At 34.5% G+C, this 21910-nt stretch overlaps 1 pseudogene; it reads left to right on the top strand.

Annotated features, from left to right (window-relative positions):
• LOC107830330 (polyubiquitin-like) overlaps positions 1-20572 on the top strand; it is a 41380-nt pseudogene extending 20808 nt beyond the window's left edge.
• The last annotated feature ends 1338 nt before the right edge of the window (positions 20573-21910 follow it).

The raw sequence follows: 21910 nt of genomic DNA, 5'->3' as shown, positions 1-21910 counted from the left end.
TCAGCGACAGTAATAACAATACAGCAACAACAGTCCAGCAACAGTAACAACCCAGTAACAGACCGGTGGAGTAGTAATCCTAAAAACAAAAGCTTTAAGCTTTGAATGAAACAACAACCATTAATACTAATTTCAAAACAAAGAAAGAAAGCAGAAGATTTTTTAGTTTTTATTTTTATTTTGAAAGCTTAAATATTTTTCGGAATTTTTCTCTCTCTTTTTTTCAGATTTGTTTCTCTCTCTCGTATCTGTGTATATATTTTCTCTATCTCTCTCTATTTTTTCTCTCTGTTTCTCTTGTTGTCTGTCTTGTCTTGTGTTCAAGACTTCTTCTTATAACTCATCCCATAAACCTTTCAATTAATTAAAATCCATACTTTTTCTCTACCCAACACATTATCTTTCCATTCATCCCCATTACATTAAATAAACATATCACACCACCCCATTATATTTTGTCCCCCATGCTTCATTTAAAATAATACAAGATTCCCCCTTTAAATTAAATCTTGTCCCCCCTTTATATTAAATAATCATATCACAACCCACCCCATTTCATTTTGTCCCCATGCTTCAAATAAACAATTACAAATGTACAATTCCTAAACTACCCCCTCCGACCTTATTGAAATTACCAAACTACCCCTGAACGTACTACAAATTTACCAAACTACCCATCAGCTATAACACATCAATTAATCAAACTTAACCAAAATATAGACTATATGATCAATTTCTAACAATGTTCAAACAACAATATGAACACGGATGAACATCATAACAACAATATCACATGAACACGATTTTAACAACAAATCACATGAACACAAATTGAACAACAAAGAACAACTAAAATTTGATTGAACAATATTTTAGCAACAAACAATCCTATTTTCGGATTCAACAACTACAACAAACAAGTATATTTAGATTTCTAACTTCAATCATATTGAACTTAAAATCAATTCTAACAACATTACAACCAACAATTCCTATATTAAACTTTATGAGACAAATTCAAGAAATAATCACAAATGGTAAACAAGAAATCAAGCTATACAAATTTCGGATTCAAGAACAATCAAACAAAGTATGAACATGAATTAAATCTATTTTAAACAACAAACATGATGGATTTAAACGATTAAAACAACATATTTCTCTAACACAACTAAATTCTTTAAACAAATAACAAGATCGACGAATAAACAATTATGAACTTAAACTTGAACTTAACAATATTAACAATTTCTAACAATACATAAACCCATGAAACAAATTGAAGAAATAGTTAATTAAATTTCAATTTGAATCTAACAAACCTCAAACTAACAAATATTCATTTAAACAATAATACAAACATGAAATGAATATGAAAACAACTAATTAAACTTCTATTTTGAAATCTGAAAATTAATTTAACAAACAACATGAACACACTAGAAAATTATTTCAACGATGAATCAACGAACAAAACAAGGATTAAATCATTTAACGATTTTGGATCCGGAAAATATAAAAAAAAATATGGACAAAAATAAAACTCAAAAACTACTAACCGGATCGAAACGACGAACAACGACCAAACAAACAACGAACTTGACGATGAACTCACGACGTACAAGATCTTGACTCGACGAAAAACCCTCGACCAAACGAAGAAGACGGAGGGAAAGGAGCAGCAGTCCGCAGCTGGCCATGGCAGCATCAAAGCTTGCTCGTCCATGGCTGAAACGTGAGCAGCAGCAGTTGCTGCGTGATCTTGGCCATGACGGAGACGAAGAAGAACAACGCAGCAGCAGTTGGGTTGTCGCGATGGATGTTCAGCCATGAACGACGAGGCATGAAGCTGGATGAGGCAGCTCAGGGCTTGAAGTTTGAACCACGAAGCAGCAGCAGCTGGGGGGCGTGTTTGGACGTAAGCAAAAGCAGCTGAAATGCAGCGGGGAAGCAGCCATAGTCGAGCAAGCTTTGAGCTTGACGAGCTTCAATGGCGGATAGGGCTGGGGTCGTTTAGTTGAGCCGGGGTCGTGAGGGTGACGTGCGTGTGTGCGTGTAGTCATGGCTTCTTGAGGTTGAAGGCAAAGGGAAGCCATGGGAGGTGGAGAAGCTTGAGGAAGAAGAAGAAGATAGGAGGGGTGGGGGCGGATTGGTTTAGTGTTTTTAGGGTTTTCTTCTTTTAATTTTTGTTTTGTTTTTGTAAAATGTAAGACAAAGGGGTTTGGGTCTTTTGGGTTATGGACTGGGTCGACCCAGTTCGAAATGGACTGGGTCGTAGGGAAGATTGGACCATTTTTTGGGCCTGTGGCTTGAAATTGAAGAAAAAGCTCAATTCCGACTTTCTTTATATTTTCGCTCTCTTTTCTTCTTTTATTTTTCTAAAACTAAATTATAAAAATACTTAATCTATTATTAAGAACTAAATTAAGTTATAAAAGTGCAAATTAACTCCCAATAACAACTAACGTACAATTAAGTAATAATTAAGCATAAAATTGTATATTTGGACATTAAATGCTAAAAATGCAAACGATGCCTATTTTTGTAATTTTTAATTTTTGTAAAACAAATTTAATTACTAACAATTTTAGAATTAAATCCTACATGCAAAATGCGACATATTTTTGTATTTTTTATTAATTTAGCAAATAAACATGCACAGACAAATACAAATAATTATTCAAAATATCACAAAATTGCACACCAAAGAAAAATCATTTTATTTTTGAATTTTTTGGGAGTAATTCTCATATAGGGCAAAGCTCACGTGCTTACAGCTGCCCCTCTTTGCCCGAAGACACGAAGGGTTTTCATGCAAAGATAAAGCGAGCGATTTTTGCCCATCCGAGTACTCCGTTGAAGCATTTTTTTTTTTTGAAAAAGATTTGACCAAACCTTTGCTTCAAAGGTTTCCTACATATCCTGGGCTAAACAGGAATCAGGTCAATGTAGTTCGGAAAATTTTGGTAGCTGGGACTACCGTGGGACTGCATAGTCACTGTTGTTGCATGCTATTACTACTGCTTACCGATCTCCTTGTTACACCATGCTTAAAAGAAAAAAAGAAGCTAGGCTAGAGTACAATTTGTTTTTGTTGCCTTGCTTCCTTGTCTGCTTGCATTTCTTCCGGTGCTTTTCTTCTTTTGACACATGTACTTGAGTTTGTACTGTGACCTCTTGTTGCAACCTTCTGTTTCCCGGTGCTGGGGATTTTTATTGTTTCCTGCTAGGGATTCCTATTGTAACCCTCTGTTTTATTGTCCTCTGACTTGATCTTGAAATGTATGCCTCTGTTATCTGGGCGGGCTCCCAACTTCAATACTTGAAAATTAAAGACTTGAAATGTAAAGACTGCAATGTATGCCTCTGTTGTCTGGGCGGGCTCCCAACTTCGACGCTTGAAATATAAAGACTGAAATGTATGCCTCTGTTATCTGGGCGGGCTCCCAATATCAATAACAACTTTAGAAATAAACGTCATTCCTCTCTTCAGGCGGGCTCCTGACTTCAACCAATACATTGCCATTCCTTTCTTTAGGTTGGCAAGATTTCAACAACTTTTAAAAATGCCTTTCCTCTCTTCAGGCGGGCTCCTGACAACAACTTAGAAAATAATCGTCATTCCTCTTCAGGCGGGCTCTTGACTCCAAACCATACATCGCCATTCCTTTCTTTAGGTTGGCAAGATTTCAACAACTTTTTTTTTTTAAAAAAACATCTTTCCTCTCTTCAGGCGGGCTCCTGACTTCAACAACAACTTTGAAAATAATCATCATTCCTCTCTTCAGGCGGGCTCCTGATTTCAACCAATAAATCGCCATTCTATTCTTCAGGGGGGCTCCTGACTTCAACCATTTTTTTTTTCAATTCAAACTTTTTTTTTAATTATTATCCTAGGAGAAAATTCATCAGACTAGGATTTGATATCTTATCTTAGGAGAAAGATTCATCTGACTAAGATTTTATCTTGGGAGAAAAATTTCATCAGACCAAGATTTTGACTCTAGGAGATAAATCGTCAGACTAGGTCCATTTGTTGTGATCTTAGGAGAAAGATTCATCCGACTAAGATTTTATCTTGGGAGAACAATTTCATCAGACCAAGATTTTGACTCTAGGATATAAATCGTCAGACTAGGTCCATTTTGTTGTGATCTTAGGAGAAAGATTCATCCGACTAAGATTTTATCTTGGGAGAAAAATTTCACCAGACCAAGATTTTGACTCTAGGAGATAAATCGTCAGACTAGGTCCATTTTGTTGTGATCTTAGGAGAAAGATTCATCCGACTAAGATTTTATCTTGGGAGAAAAATTTCATCAGACCAAGATTTTGACTCTAGGAGATAAATCGTCAGACTAGGTCCATTTTGTTGTGATCTTAGGAGAAAGATTCATCCGACTAAGATTTTATCTTGGGAGAAAAATTTCATCAGACCAAGATTTTGACTCTAGGAGATAAATCGTCAAACTAGGTCCATTTGTTGTGATCTTAGGAGAAAGATTCATCCGACTAAGATTTTATCTTGGGAGAACAATTTCATCAGACCAAGATTTTGACTCTAGGAGATAAATCGTCAGACTAGGTCCATTTTGTTGTGATCTTAGGAGAAAGATTCATCCGACTAAGATTTTATCTTGGGAGAACAATTTCATCAGACCAAGATTTTTACTCGGGAGGGAAATTCATCATACTAGGACTTTTTATCCTAGGAGAAAAATGTAAAGATCAATGATTTGAGAAACTTACCTTTGCAATCTCTTCTTTTCTTTTCTTTTTCCTTTGCGCTGCTTTGTTCTTGCTTGCTGGGGATAATACCACTGCGGGAGTCTTCTTTCTTCCCCTCCTTCAAATTCAAATTCAATTTTTTTTTTGGGGATATAAGTGTTATCTTTTTGGGATAACGTTGTTGAGGATAACGCTGCTGGGGAATTTTATCCCTTCAAATCGATGCTTCATTCTTCTGGAAGCTGCTGGGGATGACAATGGCTTTTGCTTTTTCTATACACCAATTTCATCTCTTTGGTTCTGTCTGCTGGGGATCAATTTCCTCCATTGGAAACTTATTATATTGGGGGAAACCCTGGTTCAAAGACCACTTCCTTGGTGCTATCTTTATTCTTCCCCAAATGGGTACCTGATTTTCCAGAAAATTTTCTAACTGAAAAGAAACTTTTTTGCCCCAGTTTGACAATCTTTCTTGTGGCATGCAATTCCGACATCAATGCCATTTCCTTTACCTGTTTTAACTCAAACAAAATTTGTTAGCTTAAAGCGTGGTAGTTGGTTGTGATACTCCACTGGGATGGCTTTTCCCTTTCTCCTTCCTTGCTCTGCATTCCACAAGGGACGATATTATTTGCTGAGGATAATTCTTTTCTGCTGGGGATATCCCTCTTGACACTCGTTGATCTTTTTATCAATTCCCTTTTGCTGGGGATATCTTTTTTTTTTGACATTTCGCGCTTGTTCCTTGCTGACTATACCATTTGTATGTACTAGTCAGATCTTATCTTGGAAAGCTGATGACCTATTTTGAAGTCATTTCCCACTGGTTCTGACCAAACAGACTCTACTGGGGAATTTTCTATGAAAGGAGAAAGATAAAAAGGAATAGAATAAAAGACAAAAGAAAAAAGATGACTCTTTAACGAAAGAAACTATAAATAAAAAAAAACAATCAAACGCAGACACCGACTCTAATGGTCATGACATGCATATGTGTCATATCCTCTGCTGTCAATCATCTTTCAAGATCTTCAATTGGCAATTCCCCATCTGATTCTTAATCTTATTCGACTTGTAGTGCCCGAAGAGTTTTCACTATCAAGCCTCTCTCATTTTGGGTTTTTCTCTCAGCTTTCATCGCCTTATGGTGTCCGTGAAGATTTTCACCGATAAGACTCTCTCATTTATATCACTTTCCAGCTAGGGATTTGGAGTGTTGCCGGTATGACTCTCTCTGCTGGAGATTAGAGTCATTTCTGCTGTGGAACAGAATGTTATGTTCGCCGGTAAGACTCTCATTTGTCTGACTTGGCATCTTTTGCAGACTGGTCAGAAGGTCTTTCTTTGGACCGTAATATGGGTTTTTTGGATAGGCTTAGAAAGAAAGGGTATTAAAGGCTCAAAAACAAATCAATTTGGGGTTCAAAATTACAACCTTCGAAATCATATTTGTTTACAACAAGCGCAACCTTTGCCCCAGTTTCTTGCTTGGGGATTATTTATTTATTATTTATATATTTTTTTTAATTTTTTGTTACACTATGCACACCATGCACATTATGCACACTATGCACCCTATGACCGAGCCGTGAGGCGCCTACGTATCCTCTTTGAGGAATCAAGTCAAATGTAGTTCCCAATTCCTCTGTTTTCTTCTGACTTTCTTTTGTTTTTTTTGTTATCATTTTTCTCTCATTTTTTGTTGTTTTTTTTTCTTTTTTTTTCTTTTTTTCTTTTTTTTTTTACCTTCTAGGCTTGTATTTCCTAGTCGTTGCTATTGATTCCGAACGAGGGGTATGAAAGAAAATAAAATAAGGCTCAAAAGGGGTAACGAAGGATAAAGTGTTTAGGTAGCAGAACAAAATGCCTTCGTCATTCCAGTCTTCAAAACATGCCAAGTGCAAACAACATAATTGAACATAGATTTATAGTCTCTTCCGACGGTGCTGGTCTTGACAATTATGTTAACCACTTGCTTTTTCATTTTGTCATTTCTAAAGCACTGCTGGGCGACACTCTCACTCTCATGCACGACCCTCATGCCAATTTGGCGAATCTTGCATTTAACGGTTTTCTTTATGTTTTACTTGCCCCAGTTCCACATGACTCGGGCTTCAAATAATCTCAAACCGTTCTTATTTCCTTTAAATGCTTTGATCACCTTCCCAGGGTTTTATGATTAACTTTATAGACTAGGCCCAAACTGTGTGCGCATGTCATGTCACTAGAATCGGCGCTTGAATAAAAATGATAAAAGGACTAATCAAAAGAAAACTGGAAATAATAAAAGACCGGCTTTTGTATTAGACTACTGGCGAAATGGTTTGAATAATAAAACAAACAAAACAAGCAGAATAAAATCCTAACACAGCCTTGACAAAACTTAAACAAACTGATATGACAAAATGGAAAGATAAGAAGGTTTGACTCAAGACAATATTCGGATTACAACCCTAAGAATAATCCGGACAACAGAAATGACAACAAAATAAGCCACCACAAGCTTCTCTCTTGCTAACCAAGGAACGGAGCGTCCTCCCATTTTATCAAAGTTGGCATCTTTAGCCACTGGGCTTTGCAGTATTGTCCAGACCATTTCCAACTTCGATATCATTATCATCAGTTAGCGGCTTTCCGGGATGACTCTAAAATCCCATGTTACCAGGCATCCTCCCCATAAAGTGTGCATCATGATGTGCAGGTAAAGGATTCTGTGCGATATTCTGGGTGTCATTACCTTGGATCACAATCAGATTTTCCTGGATCATCCTTTCTATTTCTTTTTTCAAATCCCGACAACTTTCAACATTGTGCCCCTGGGCATTGGAATGGTATTCACACCTTTTAGAAGGGTCAAAGCTTCTTGCACGTGTGTCCAGATGATTTGGAGGAATAGATGCAATCATGTCGTGATGCTTTAACCTCTCAAATAAGCTTTCATAGGACTCTCCTATTGGTGTAAAATTATCTTTCAACCTTCGTTCCCCTTTATACTTCTGGCTTGGATGTGGGTTATAGGGCACCTGAAAGTTATGTGGAGGCTTCTGGAGATTTTGTGACGCTCGTGCTCGCCTTCTGGGGCGTTTTGGTGGCCGGGCAACATACTGAGGTGGAACAATAGAGTGTTGTGGGTTCTGAGGGGGATAATATTGCTCAGGGGATTCATAGATAACTTTAGGAGGCTGCTCATACCTTCGAGATGTTCTCCTAGGACCTCTTCTTGACCCTGATGTCATCATGATTTCTTCAATCTTCTCATTTGTGTCGCAAAAATTATCAGACTCAACCCGGACAGCGTGAGTTGCAGCTTTAAAAACTGCTTGACTCATAATTTTTCCTGTCTTAAGACCATTCTCTATTATTTCTCCCATTTTGATTGCTTCCGAGAAGGATTTGCCAACTGCGGACATCATGTTCTGAAAGTAATCTGGCTCTTGCGCTTGAAGGAAGACAGTTATTAGCTCGTGGTCATCCATGGGTGGCTTAACTCGAGCTGCTTGCTCTCTCCATTTAATGGCATATTCCCTGAAACTTTCACTTGGTTTCTTCTTCAGGTTTGAAAGGGAAATGCGGTCTGGGGCAATGTCGATGCTGTATTGGAACTGTTTGACAAATGCTTGTGCCATGTCGTCCCAGACATACCAGCGAGACGTGTCTTGATCCATAAACCATTCGGAAGCTACTCCCGTAAGGCTTTCCACAAAATAAGCCATCAATAATTCTTCATTTCTTCCCGCACCTCTCAGTTGATTGCAATACCTTTTCAGTTGGGCAATGGGATCTCCATGTCCATCGTACTTTTCAAATTTGGGAGTTTTGAAACCAGGCGGCAAGTGGACATCGGGGAACATACATAGATCTTTGAAGGCAACACTCTTTTGGCCAGACAACCCTTGCCTGTTTTTCAACCATTGTTCTAAGTTTTTCACCCTTTGGGTCATTTCTTCTTGTACCATTTTTCGGGCAGGCTCTTCAATCTTTGAAGGAAGATCTAACGAGTACGGGTGGTACTTAGGAGAGTGGTACTGCTCTTGTTGTGTCGCAAATTGTGACTCATGACGAGGCTGTCCTTGCCCACTGACCCATGCTTGACACACTCCGGTCATTTGCTGTTTTAGTATTCTATTTTTTCCCGGCACAGTAGACTCTTGTTGAACCCTCTGAACAAACCGACCAACTCAACTTTCTTCACAATTCAAAATAAAACATGTTAGAATGGACTCAGTCGGTTCTTATTACTAGCAACATCTTTTTCCCCTTTTTCGATTTTTTTTTTCATTTTTTTCATTATTTGTTGTGGTCGAATCTTATAGAGATTGCCTACGTATCATGACCCCGCATGAATCAGACCTTGCGTAGTTCGGACCAAAAAGATAAGCAATACTAATCATTTTTTTTTCGATTTTCATATTGGGTTTCAAAGGTTTAAAAATGACCTATAAACTTGAAAATCAAACGACCCACATATTATAATCAAAAGTCTTATAAACTCCAAAACAAATGGCCAGCTTCCTTTCTCCGTTTGACAAATGCAACCAAACGGCTATTTTTGCAAATGTGGCCCCTTCCAAATCTCACATGAATTTTGAGGCCGGGGAGGATTATTTTGACACTTTACACACTTGTTCGTTCTTTTACGAAAATAGCCTTTCGACAACTGAAAGATATTCTAAGGCTATTTCGGCAAGAACGGTTTAAGACGCGGCCGAAGCTGGCTCGGCTTATTTTGACCAAATATCCAAACGGTATTCACCTGACCGTTGACTCTTGGTTTTTGTGTTTTTTTTTTCAAATTACAATAAAAACCGGGTGTTGCAAACACGGCCCTTCAGCGCCTCGGGGACGAAAATTTTTTAAGGCTGTGTGGGTCAACTGGACCAAAAATCCTAAACATGACCCAAAAGGTGGCTGTTTATGCAAAGTCAGCCTTCCGGCGTCCTTTTCGGGAACATTCGGCTATGTCTTGATAAAATAGCGTCACCCGACTTCTTTATGACGAAATTAAAATTTGACATATATTTTTTTGGCTATTTTTTAGCAAATGGGGAGGTGGGATACCGCCCGACTTATTTATGACAAAAATTAAAATTTTGACACGTTTTTTATTTATTTATTGGTTTTTGGCTATTTTAGCAATAAAGGGGGGTTGGACCCGATGAGGGTTGCCTACGTATCTCACATTCGGTGAGACTCAAACCCGCGTAGTTCGGGCAGGTCATGAATAAAGTAAATAAACTAATTTTAAATTTTTTTTTTGAATTTGTAAAAGAACTGCTTTAAAAGAAGAAATGAAGTATAAGTATATATATATTTTTTTTTGATTTTTGATTGATTTTCTTTTTGAAAGAAAGACTTCTAAGAATTCCTTTTCTTTTGATTTGAACTTTGAGAATTTCAAAAGTAAAAGGAAGATATTTTTTTTTTGTTTTTTCTTATTCTAAGAAGAAAGAAAATATTTTTTTGGAATTTTACCTTTAATAAAAGAAATGCTTTCTAAAAAATATTTTTTGAATTTTGAATTTTCTTTTCAATTTTTAAAGAAGAAGGAAAATATTTTCGAATTTGTTTTATTTTATTATATATATATATATATATATATATATATATATATATATTTATATATATATATATTTGTTTTAATAATTAAAAAAACTTTCTAAAGAAGTCAATAATGGAAAATATTTTTGGATTTTTTATTTTGAAAATTGGGAGTCTAAAAAAAAACTTTTCTAGACTTTTTGGCAGGATAAATATTTTTGCAACAAATAAAGATATATATACATTTTTTGGAAATAAAGAAAAAAATTTTGGATTTTTTATATATATATATTTGCAACAAATAATAAAACCACTTTCAACGCGACTCTTTTTATTTTATTATTGACATTTTCAGAAACAAATAAAAAAAACTATTTTAAAAATAAGATTCTTTTTCATTGTCATTTTTCAGGGGAAGACAAACTATTTTCCATTTTTTTATTTTTTTTTATTTTTATTTTTTGAAAAATAAAACAGAACAACGATTTTTTTTATCTTTCTATTTTTCTTTGCTTTTAATAAGACAAACTAATAAAACATTTTTTTTTCATTTTCTCAAAATTTCGGCAGAATTTTGACAGTTATTTGGGCATTGGTTTTTTTTTTCAAAAATAAAGAATCAATTCCCTAACCGCTATTTCTTTTTTCTTTTTTTTTCAATTTTAAAATATTATTCCTGATATTCAAAAGATAGTCAGCACACAAGTCCGAATCAAATAAATGCACAAGTAGGAGCAAGTAAGATGCATCAGGATGGTCATTTTCATTTTTGGTGCACCTGTCCTAGACAGACCCAACCCCTGTGTTGAGCCTCCAAAGTCAAATACACGTGATGCAAACAAACGTTCCTACTAGGGATCCGGCATGAAGCTGAGTTATTCTAATTGAAAAACTTGAGGCATATTGTTCTAGCCCTGACTCACCCAAGTGGACAGCTTGAGCCGAAGTGGGGGCAACGTACCGGGAGCACGAAAGTCTGCCCAGCCTAGTTACTTGTCTCAACTTCGTCTTATTTGGTATGACTTCTAACAGAAAGGTGGGCCACGCGCACGTGTACACCATAAATTCAGAAGACTCAGAAAGAAGAAGGGTTTCGTAGCAGTTGTATATACACAGTTCAGATAATATTAAAGCGGTAAAAAGCAACATTTAGCACATTAAGCATAAATCATGTAAAATCAGATAATAAATAAAGCCAACTATAGCAGTTATTTTAAGCTCGAATTCTTGAACCCTGAACCAGTGGTTCTTGGTTATATGATCCCCAGCAGAGTCGCCAGAGCTGTCGCACCTCCTTTTTCCGCACCCGCGGGGGGCGTAGGGGAGTTTTCTCCAATTAAAGGACAGTCGAAACGGGATTTGTTTGTTTGTTTCAGAGTCGCCACTTGAGAATTTTAAGGCGTCCCAAGTCACCAATATTAATCCCTGAATCGAGAAGAATATGACTCTGTTTATTATTCTGCGAACCAGAAATCCTGAGTAAGGAATTCTGTTAATCCGGAAGAAGGTGTTAGGCATTTCCGAATTCCGTGGTTCTAGCACGGTCGCTTAACTGTTTTTATTCTTGGCTTTAATTATCTCGATTTTACATTTTTATTGCATGATTTTGTTACCGCTTCTGTTTAGATTGTTTATAATTAAAGACCCTTCTTCGAATCGAATCACGCGTACGTGTATTCGTTTCATATATTATATATTATTTTAACGTGAGGAATCGTGTCACGCGTACGTGTACACAATGATATTGATAATATATTTATTATAAACATAATTATTTTTTTTCGAAATTGTGTTTAAAAATAAAATTAAGAACATTCGCCTTTCTTAAATAGTAAACCGCACATCTCGGGTTTTATAAAATTAATTTAATATCCCCCGACGAATCTCTTTTTAATAAAAATTTGCTCGAAATTGCGCGAACGCATAATCCGAATTGCTTTTAGAAGTATAATCAAGTCACGCGAACGCATCCTTAATTATGCAAATATTCTTGACAGTAATATAAATTCTCTACAAATGTTTATTGCATCCATCTATTTTTAAATGTAAGAGTCATGGAGAATCACCGATTGGGATGCCACCAAATTTCTTGACAAAGAATTCAAAATTTATTAGGCGTTGCTACAAGTCTTATTTTACGCGTATGAATTATATACCTCAAAACTATTCAAATTTTAAAGAATTAATGATATGAAAAAGAAACAAACAACATGTAACTAAAAATACTACCATTCTTATCGTGGATACGACATTAATATATCCAAAAATCGAATCGCATATAAAACTGGAAAAAGAATTAATTTGATAGACAAATTAATAATTTCTGAAGAATTTTCATTGTTATATTTAATGCGAACTCTATTTCTACATATTCTTGACATAAAATGTTGCAATTCGTGCTTATAAATCCCATATCCTTCTCATATACTTGTTTTTAGTCCAAAGTTATAATTATTTAGTTAATTTTTGATTACGAAGATTGAGTTTGAGATAAATAAACCAATTCTTATTCTCTGCCTACGCGAATATTTGCAAACACTAACTCTATATTTTGTAAAAAATCATCGACATTATTTTATACATTAAAAGAAATGAGTTGATCGCGTTCCTAAAATAACTATGCCATTTGTTATTAAGAAAGAAAACTAATCTACCAATTGATTTAATAAGACGACATCATCTAGCCTTAAACAAAATTGGATATTTGACAAAATAAGCTAGTAATGTAATTTCTGGGTATTTCCGTACTATTTTTTACTTAGCTCAATATCACAAGATTTAATTAATGGCCAATTTTCTGCAATGTTCCCTATCTCAACAATTCAAACAGTAAATGTCATCACTAGTCCTCAAAACATATAAGATTATCGTGGAATTTACTACTCCAGAAGGTTAATTAGTTAACAGTTTATCATGTCAAGTATAATACTATGTTAACCAACTAAAACAAAACTGAAACTTAAACTAATAAAATTTAAATGAGTAGAAGACATCCTTATAATTCCAAACTTCATTTACTTGCCATGTTGAAGCTTTTCATGACATGAATTTACAGATATGTACCTGATATTGGAAGCAAAAGAAAATGATGATGAGAATCAGCGACAGTAATAACAATACAGCAACAACAGTCCAGCAACAGTAACAACCCAGTAACAGACCGGTGGAGTAGTAATCCCAAAAACAAAAGCTTTAAGCTTTGAATGAAACAACAACCATTAATACTAATTTCAAAACAAAGAAAGAAAGCAGAAGATTTTTTAGTTTTTATTTTTATTTTGAAAGCTTAAATATTTTTCGGAATTTTTCTCTCTCTTATTTTCAGATTTATTTCTCTCTCTCGTATCTGTGTATATATTTTCTCTATCTCTCTCTATTTTTTCTCTCTGTTTCTCTTGTTGTCTGTCTTGTCTTGTGTTCAAGACTTCTTCTTATAACCCATCCCATAAACCTTTCAATTAATTAAAATCCATACTTTTTCTCTACCCAACCCATTATCTTTCCACTCATCCCCATTACATTAAATAAACATATCACATCATCCCATTATATTTTGTCCCCCATGCTTCATTTAAAATAATACAAGATTCCCCCTTTAAATTAAATTTTGTCCCCCCTTTATATTAAATAATCATATCACAACCCACCCCATTTCATTTTGTCCCTCATGCTTCAAATAAACAATTACAAAATGTACAATTCCTAAACTACCCCCTCCGACCTTATTGAAATTACCAAACTACCCCTGAACGTACTACAAATTTACCAAACTACCCATCAGCTATAACACATCAATTAATCAAACTTAACCAAAATATAGACTATATGATCAATTTCTAACAATGTTCAAACAACAATATGAACACGGATGAACATCATAACAACAATATCACATGAACACGATTTTAACAACAAATCACATGAACACAAATTGAACAACAAAGAACAACTAAAATTTGATTGAACAATATTTTAGCAACAAACAATCCTATTTTCGGATTCAACAACTACAACAAACAAGTATATTTAGATTTCTAACTTCAATCATATTGAACTTAAAATCAATTCTAACAACATTACAACCAACAATTCCTATATTAAACTTTGTGAGACAAATTCAAGAAATAATCACAAATGGTAAACAAGAAATCAAGCTATACAAATTTCGGATTCAAGAACAATCAAACAAAGTATGAACATGAATTAAATCTATTTTAAACAACAAACATGATGGATTTAAACGATTAAAACAACATATTTCTCTAACACAACTAAATTCTTTAAACAAATAACAAGATCGACGAAGAAACAATTATGAACTTAAACTTGAACTTAACAATATTAACAATTTCTAACAATACATAAACCCATGAAACAAATTGAAGAAATAGTTAATTAAATTTCAATTTGAATCTAACAAACCTCAAACTAACAAATATTCATTTAAACAATAATACAAACATGAAATGAATATGAAAACAACTAATTAAACTTCTATTTTGAAATCTGAAAATTAATTTAACAAACAACATGAACACACTAGAAAATTATTTCAACGATGAATCAACGAACAAAACAAGGATTAAATCATTTAACGATTTTGGATCCGGAAAATATAAAACAAAAATATGGACAAAAATAAAACTCAAAAACTACTAACCGGATCGAAACGACGAACAACGACCAAACAAACAACGAACTTGACGATGAACTCACGACGTACAAGATCTTGACTCGACGAAAAACCCTCGACCAAACGAAGAAGACAGAGGGAAAGGAGCAGCAGTCCGCAGCTGGCCATGGCAGCATCAAAGCTTGCTCGTCCATGGCAGAAACGTGAGCATCAGCAGTTGTTGCGTGATCTTGGCCGTGACGGAGACGAAGAAGAACAACGCAGCAGCAGTTGGGTTGTCGCGATGGATGTTCAGCCATGAACGACGAGGCATGAAGCTGGATGAGGCAACTCAGGGCTTGAAGTTTGAACCACGAAGCAGCAGCAGCTGGGGGGCATGTTTGGACGTAAGCAAAAGCAGCTGAAACGCAGCGGGGAAGCAGCCATAGTCGAGCAAGCTTTGAGCTTGACGAGCTTCAATGGCGGATAGGGCTGGGGTCGTTTAGTTGAGCCGGGGTCGTGAGGGTGACGTGCGTGTGTGCGTGTAGTCATGGCTTCTTGAGGTTGAAGGCAAAGGGAAGCCATGGGAGGTGGAGAAGCTTGAGGAAGAAGAAGAAGATAGGAGGGGTGGGGGCGGATTGGTTTAGTGTTTTTAGGGTTTTCTTCTTTTAATTTTTGTTTTGTTTTTGTAAAATGTAAGACAAAGGGGTTTGGGTCTTTTGGGTTATGGACTGGGTCGACCCAGTTCGAAATGGACTGGGTCGTAGGGAAGATTGGGCCATTTTTTGGGCCTGTGGCTTGAAATTGAAGAAAAAGCCCAATTCCGACTTTCTTTATATTTTCGCTCTCTTTTCTTCTTTTATTTTTCTAAAACTAAATTATAAAAATACTTAAACTATTATTAAGAACTAAATTAAGTTATAAAAGCGCAAATTAACTCCCAATAACAACTAACGCACAATTAAGTAATAATTAAGCATAAAATTATATATTTGGACATTAAATGCTAAAAATGCAAACGATGCCTATTTTGTAATTTTTAATTTTTGTAAAACAAATTTAATTACTAACAATTTTAGAATTAAATTCTACATGCAAAATGCGACATATTTTTGTATTTTTTATTAATTTAGCAAATAAACATGCACAGACAAATACTAATAATTATTCAAAATATCACAAAATTGCACACCAAAGAAAAATCATTTTATTTTTGAATTTTTTGGGAGTAATTCTCATATAGGGCAAAACTCACGTGCTTACACCAACTAGGCGCTGAAACACTCCCGGGTCATCCAAAACTCGGTCCAAACATACGCCCAAGTCCAAAATCATCATACGAACCTGTTGGAACTTTCAAATCCCGATTTCAACTCAGAACTTCCCGAAATTTAATTCCGACCACACGTACAAGTCATAATTCCTAAAGTGAAGCTACTCATGGCCTTAGAGCTCAGAACAACCGGTCGAGTCGTTAGAATGAGAGTGCTTTATTGAATTTTCTTGTAATCACTTAATTTAATTTAGTTAGTTTATATTGAAATTGTTAAATTTTAGTTTGGTGCACAATATCTTTTAATCATTTGTATTAATTTATTTTGTTTAAAACTCTTATTTCGCGTGTCTTTTATTTCTAACAACTTTGCACGTTAAATTTCTTAGATTAATAGTACGACTTTTAAGTTGGTTAAATACTTTTTGGTTAAATTTGCTAAATTTTCTAAAATAAAATTTGTTAATTTATATAGATAAATTTTAAAATTTTAAAGTAAATAGATTTTCTTTGTTATCTTTTTAGATTTTTCCCAATATTTAAGAAAATGATTCATTTTTAAGTCATGTGATGAAAAAAACAGTAGAGCGCAAATATTGTTTACTGTGCACTTATACATTAATTGTCTGACGTGATCGTTGATTGAACCCGCTTGTATAAAATTTTGAGTTAACCACTGCTTGCATAGGACTTTGGCAAAGCTCTTTAGATATTTTTACCGTTTAAGGTGATGAATCTAGAAAACATGAAAGATGGGCAGAATAAAGATTCATCTCACTATTCAACAACAACAGAAAATAAATTAAGCAAAGATGAGAAAAATAGAAATCACACAAGTAAAAAGATGTTAATCAAGATGAGACTCAAGAATTGAGTCTATTAGATTATTAAGTATCCAACAAATAAAATCTAAATCATACGAGAGAAAAGATATCCAATATCTGTGACTTTTTACTCAAGATGATAGAACTAATTTAATTAATTTAAGGGAAAGTAGCAGAATAGTTTTTGGGAGTTGTATGTTGGGTGCTAATTATATGTTGGCTTGTAACCATTTTTATAAGGGATTTTTTTGTTCCTATACACTATTTGAAACATTATTACGAAAAATGTCCAAGTTTTCGTATTTATCCGACCTAAATACGTTTTAGCTACAAAATATATACAATCTACCTTAAAAGACTTCCAATCCATTATTAGTGCGTTCAATCAAAGGGATTTAGTTATACTCTTTTCCTTTTTTTATCTCTCCTCTCCCCTCTTCTCTCCGGATCAAACTTATAATTTTTCTCTCCTCTCTCTACTCATTCCAAATTTATCAGAAGCTTGGAAGGGGTGAGATCCTCCTCCCTTTTGGATTGCCAAGCAAAATCGAAGTCACCCACAAATGAACAAGAAACTGATTGCATTTTGTTTGCAATGTTATAGCCTATAATGAAACTAGTAGAGAGTATTATTACCTAACAATGACCTAGCATTAACTTCCTCAGCATCATGAGAAAATATCAAATGCAGAATCAAATAAAAATATCGGCAATCAATTATCAGCATTCAATTTTTGCAGAAAATACCAACATTGATATACTACCTTGCAATCTTACCTTGAGGCTTGAACTTTCACTGAACGCAAGCATTACTCCAGCTCCAATTTGCCGACGAAAAGGAAAACATGTCGATTTCACGAACAATTTTATACTCTCTTTTTGGATTGCCAAAACCATGTCGCGTCTAAAAGGCAAAACAACATGAATTCGTACTGTTTAATTTCACGAACAATTTTATACTCTACAAAAGAGTCTTTCTTTTGGTGAAATCTATGTAGATGCTTTATCTTTGCTATATTTTTCCGTGACCACATTTTCTGCGCTTATTAGTTTCTCCGCCTGATGTTTCTCATCATAATCGACATATCTGTGGTGTCTGATTTGAAACCTTATTATACAGCTATAGTGTGTGCTTAAATACAACTACAATATCATACAATTTAAATATAATTTTTTATACAATATGTCTTTTGTATATTTTGTATTTGATTTATACATAGTAATTATATATTACACAACTTATTTATTACTTATCTACAACTTTCGAACATTATTTCTACCTAGTTAAATAGAACTCAATATCATATAACTTAAATACAATTTTTATACAAATGTTATGTGATATGTCTTTTATATATTTTGTATCTGATTTATAAATAGTAAAAATAAATTTCATACAACTAATTATATATTATACAACTTATTTACAACTTATCTACAACTTTATACATTATTTCTACCTAGTTATATGCAACTACAATATCATACAACTTAAATATAATTTTTATACAATATGTCTTTGTATATATCTTGTATCTGATTTGTATATATTTTATCTGTAGTGTGTTTCTTCCTCTCTAAAATTCCAATTAAAACTTGTGTGCTTCTTCCTCTCTAAAATTCCAATTAAAACTTACTCTCTTAATACGATTTTTATACATATCAATAACTTTATGTAAAAAGATTATATTGATAACTTAAATACAAATTTTATATTGATATCTTCGTGGGGGTATGCAGATCTTCGTCAAGACTCTCACCGGTAAGACCATCACCCTTGAAGTTGAGAGCTCGGATACCATTGACAACGTCAAGGCGAAAATCCAAGACAGAGGGGATTCCTCCAGACCAGCAGAGGTTGATTTTTGCTGGAAAGCGAATTGAAGATGGCTGAACTCCTGCTGATTACAATATTTAAAAGGAGTCAACCTTTGTGGTGGCATGCAGATCTTTGTTAAGACTTTGACGGGGAAGACTATCACCTGGGACATTGAGAGTTGACACAATGGAATGTTGGGATATACTATTAACCATGCGGTTTAGACATAGTATAATATTTTATTCTTTATGGAACAATTATTTATTTATTATTCAATTCAATAAAGTACTATTTTAAATAGATCATTTGTTACATGTGTGTCCTTTTAGTTATGTAGTAGACAATTTGGTGTATGGAGTTTTAGCTCATGCACAAAAGATTAAATTGTTGGTTCTCACAATTAATAAACTATGTTCACAATCAAAGATGTTGTTGGACAAAATATCTTGATGATTGTAGCACACGATTATCGAATAATTTGTCTTGATTATGGGAGTAGTTTTACTCCAACTTCTTGTGCTAATATACTCAGTGTATATTGAACGGACTAAGTAGAGAAAAGATGTTTTTGTACTGAATATATAAAATATTTTCTCTGATTCATTAAATGAGTTTATACTCCTAATCTTGATATAATTATTATGATCAATGTAATTTGTTTATTGTTTTGATTTATCAAAAGGTACGACTCTATTTAAAGTTAGTATATACATAATAGATTGCACAATAACGAATAACATTTGTGAATAATAATTAGTTGATAGAATCCATAACTCAGTTTTGAGTTTGATGATACCCCTTTATGTAAGCTTATAAGTTTTCATGTGAAAACCCGGCCGGTGGATTTTGCATCCGTCACATGAAATAGTTTAAGCGGAATTATAAAGGATTTAATTAGTTAATTGAATTAAATTTTCAATGATTTAATTTAATCAACTGGTATTTGAAATCTTAACATGTTGAGTTAAAATAAGTGTTAATGAATTTTTGAAATTCATATTGAGGAGTTCAATTGCAATTTTTTTGTGGAATAAATTGCAATTAATTACAATAAGAGTTAATTCATGCTAATTTCGAATTAATACTATAATTAGTAGTCTCTTATTATTTCTGTGGTCCCTGCTATACCTAGTAAAAACCTGGACAAACTTGGGTAAAAAGTAGCTTGGGAGAAAAGTTATCCTTTTGAGTTAGAGTAGGATTCTACTTGCAGAATCCTACATGTTTTTGAGCCCATATTGTGGCTTAATTTCGGGTCTATCAAAAGAAGACTAGTTTCACCTAATAACTTACCTTTCAGTTGTATTGTTCTTGCCCACCCAATAGCAAAATCGTCCAAGGTTTTACTAGGCAAATAGCAGAAGATTGCAGCCCTGGATTCTTGTTGTTTGGAAGGTTGTGCAACTACTTCAAGAGGTTAGTACTTCTAATCTCGTTATTATTGCGTTGTCTAGTTTATATGTACTGGGTTGTATGCTTGCTTCCGCTGCGCATGGTCTAACATGGACAATGTGAAGGCCAAAATTCAAGACAAGGAACGGCAGCGTTAGGTATTTGCGGGGAAGCAACTTGAAGATGGAAGGACACTTGCTGACTATAACACAGAAGGAGTCGACACTTCATCTGGAGTTGCGTTTGAGGGGAGGTCAAAGAAGGGATCCCACCAGATCAGCAGAGGCTCATCTTTGCTGGAGGATGGGCGCACCCTTGCGGATTACAATATCCAAAAGGAATCCACGCTCCACCTTGTGCCTCGCCTTCGTGGTGGTAACTATTGAGTATTGAAGTGCTGCCTGGTGTTTTACTGCCTACTGTCTTTGTTTTAATGGCTGTGTTGTTAGACTTCCTTTTGATTTCTCAAGTATTCTTCTACTGTTGAATGACCAACTTTAAGGGGAGAGCAATCTATGTTTTTATGCCTTTGCTCTGCTAAATATTAGGTCATTCTGTTTCTTGAGTAAATGTTGTCTCCTTATCTTAATCTGTTTCCCTCCCCCTCTCTCTAAAGAGAAGTAAGAAAATAAATTCAACTTTAGCGAGGCACAAGACAGCAGGCACTCATTTTGTGACACTTTCTTGAATGCCTTACCTGGAATGGTTCATATGAGGCAACTTAACTTGCAGTAATTCGCAGCTAGTTTTGTTAACACACAGGGTGTGTTTGGTACGAAGGAAAACATTTTCCTCATAATGTTTTTCAATTTTTCCATGTTTGATTGGCTTAAATATTTTGAAAAATATTTTCCTTATGAACCCATTTTCCTCCAATTGGAGGAATATGTTTTCCCTATCAAGATAAAGGAAAAATATTTTCCAAAACTCCTTCTCCACCCTATTTCTCATCCCCACCAACCCACCCCCACACTCATCCACCCAACCCCATCCCACCCCCACCCACCACCCCCCCATCCCACCCCTCCACCCCACCCCACCCCCACCCTAAATAAAAATATTATTAATACTACTTTCTTTTTATGTTATAGATAAAAAAAATTGCATTTCAACAAATGAGTATTTTTTTAACATGATATGAAAAAGTATTTTTTTCATTTCAACAAAAAAAAACACACTTTTTTTTCATAGATTTTTTTTTTTCTTTTCTTTTCATGATGTAAATTCTTTTTTTCATTTCAACAAAATGAGTACTTTATTTTCATTTTGAGGAAAGAGTATTTTCTTTTTAGTTATGAAGCACAAATTTTAACGTTATTTTTGCGTAAAAGAGTAAGCAACAGATTAATTCCTTGGGTTTTTTGTGAATTTTTAAAAAATAATTAAATTCTTGAAGAAAATAAAGTCCTGAAAACATGGAGTATTTGGGGGGAGGGGGCTAGGGGGGAGGGGAGTGAGCAAGGAAACATGGGGATTGGGAGAATGGGGGTGAGGATAGTATCATAAAAAATTATTTTTCTAAATAAATATTTGCTACACTCTACACAAACACCAGAAAATATTTTCAGGAAAAAGTTTTTCACTCACCAACCAAATAAGAAAAAATAAGTGATAAAACTACTTATTTTCTATGAAAACATTTTCTAGGAAAACATTTTTCTTCGTATCAAACACACCCACAAAGGAAAAAGAAAAAGGGAATATCCGTTTCCCTTTTCTTTCAG

The sequence above is a fragment of the Nicotiana tabacum genome, chromosome 11 (assembly GCF_000715075.1).
Source record: "Nicotiana tabacum cultivar K326 chromosome 11, ASM71507v2, whole genome shotgun sequence".
NCBI lineage: Eukaryota > Viridiplantae > Streptophyta > Magnoliopsida > Solanales > Solanaceae > Nicotiana > Nicotiana tabacum.
The sequence above is the reverse complement of the archived record's forward strand: the minus strand, read 5'-3'. Positions and strand labels throughout refer to the sequence as shown.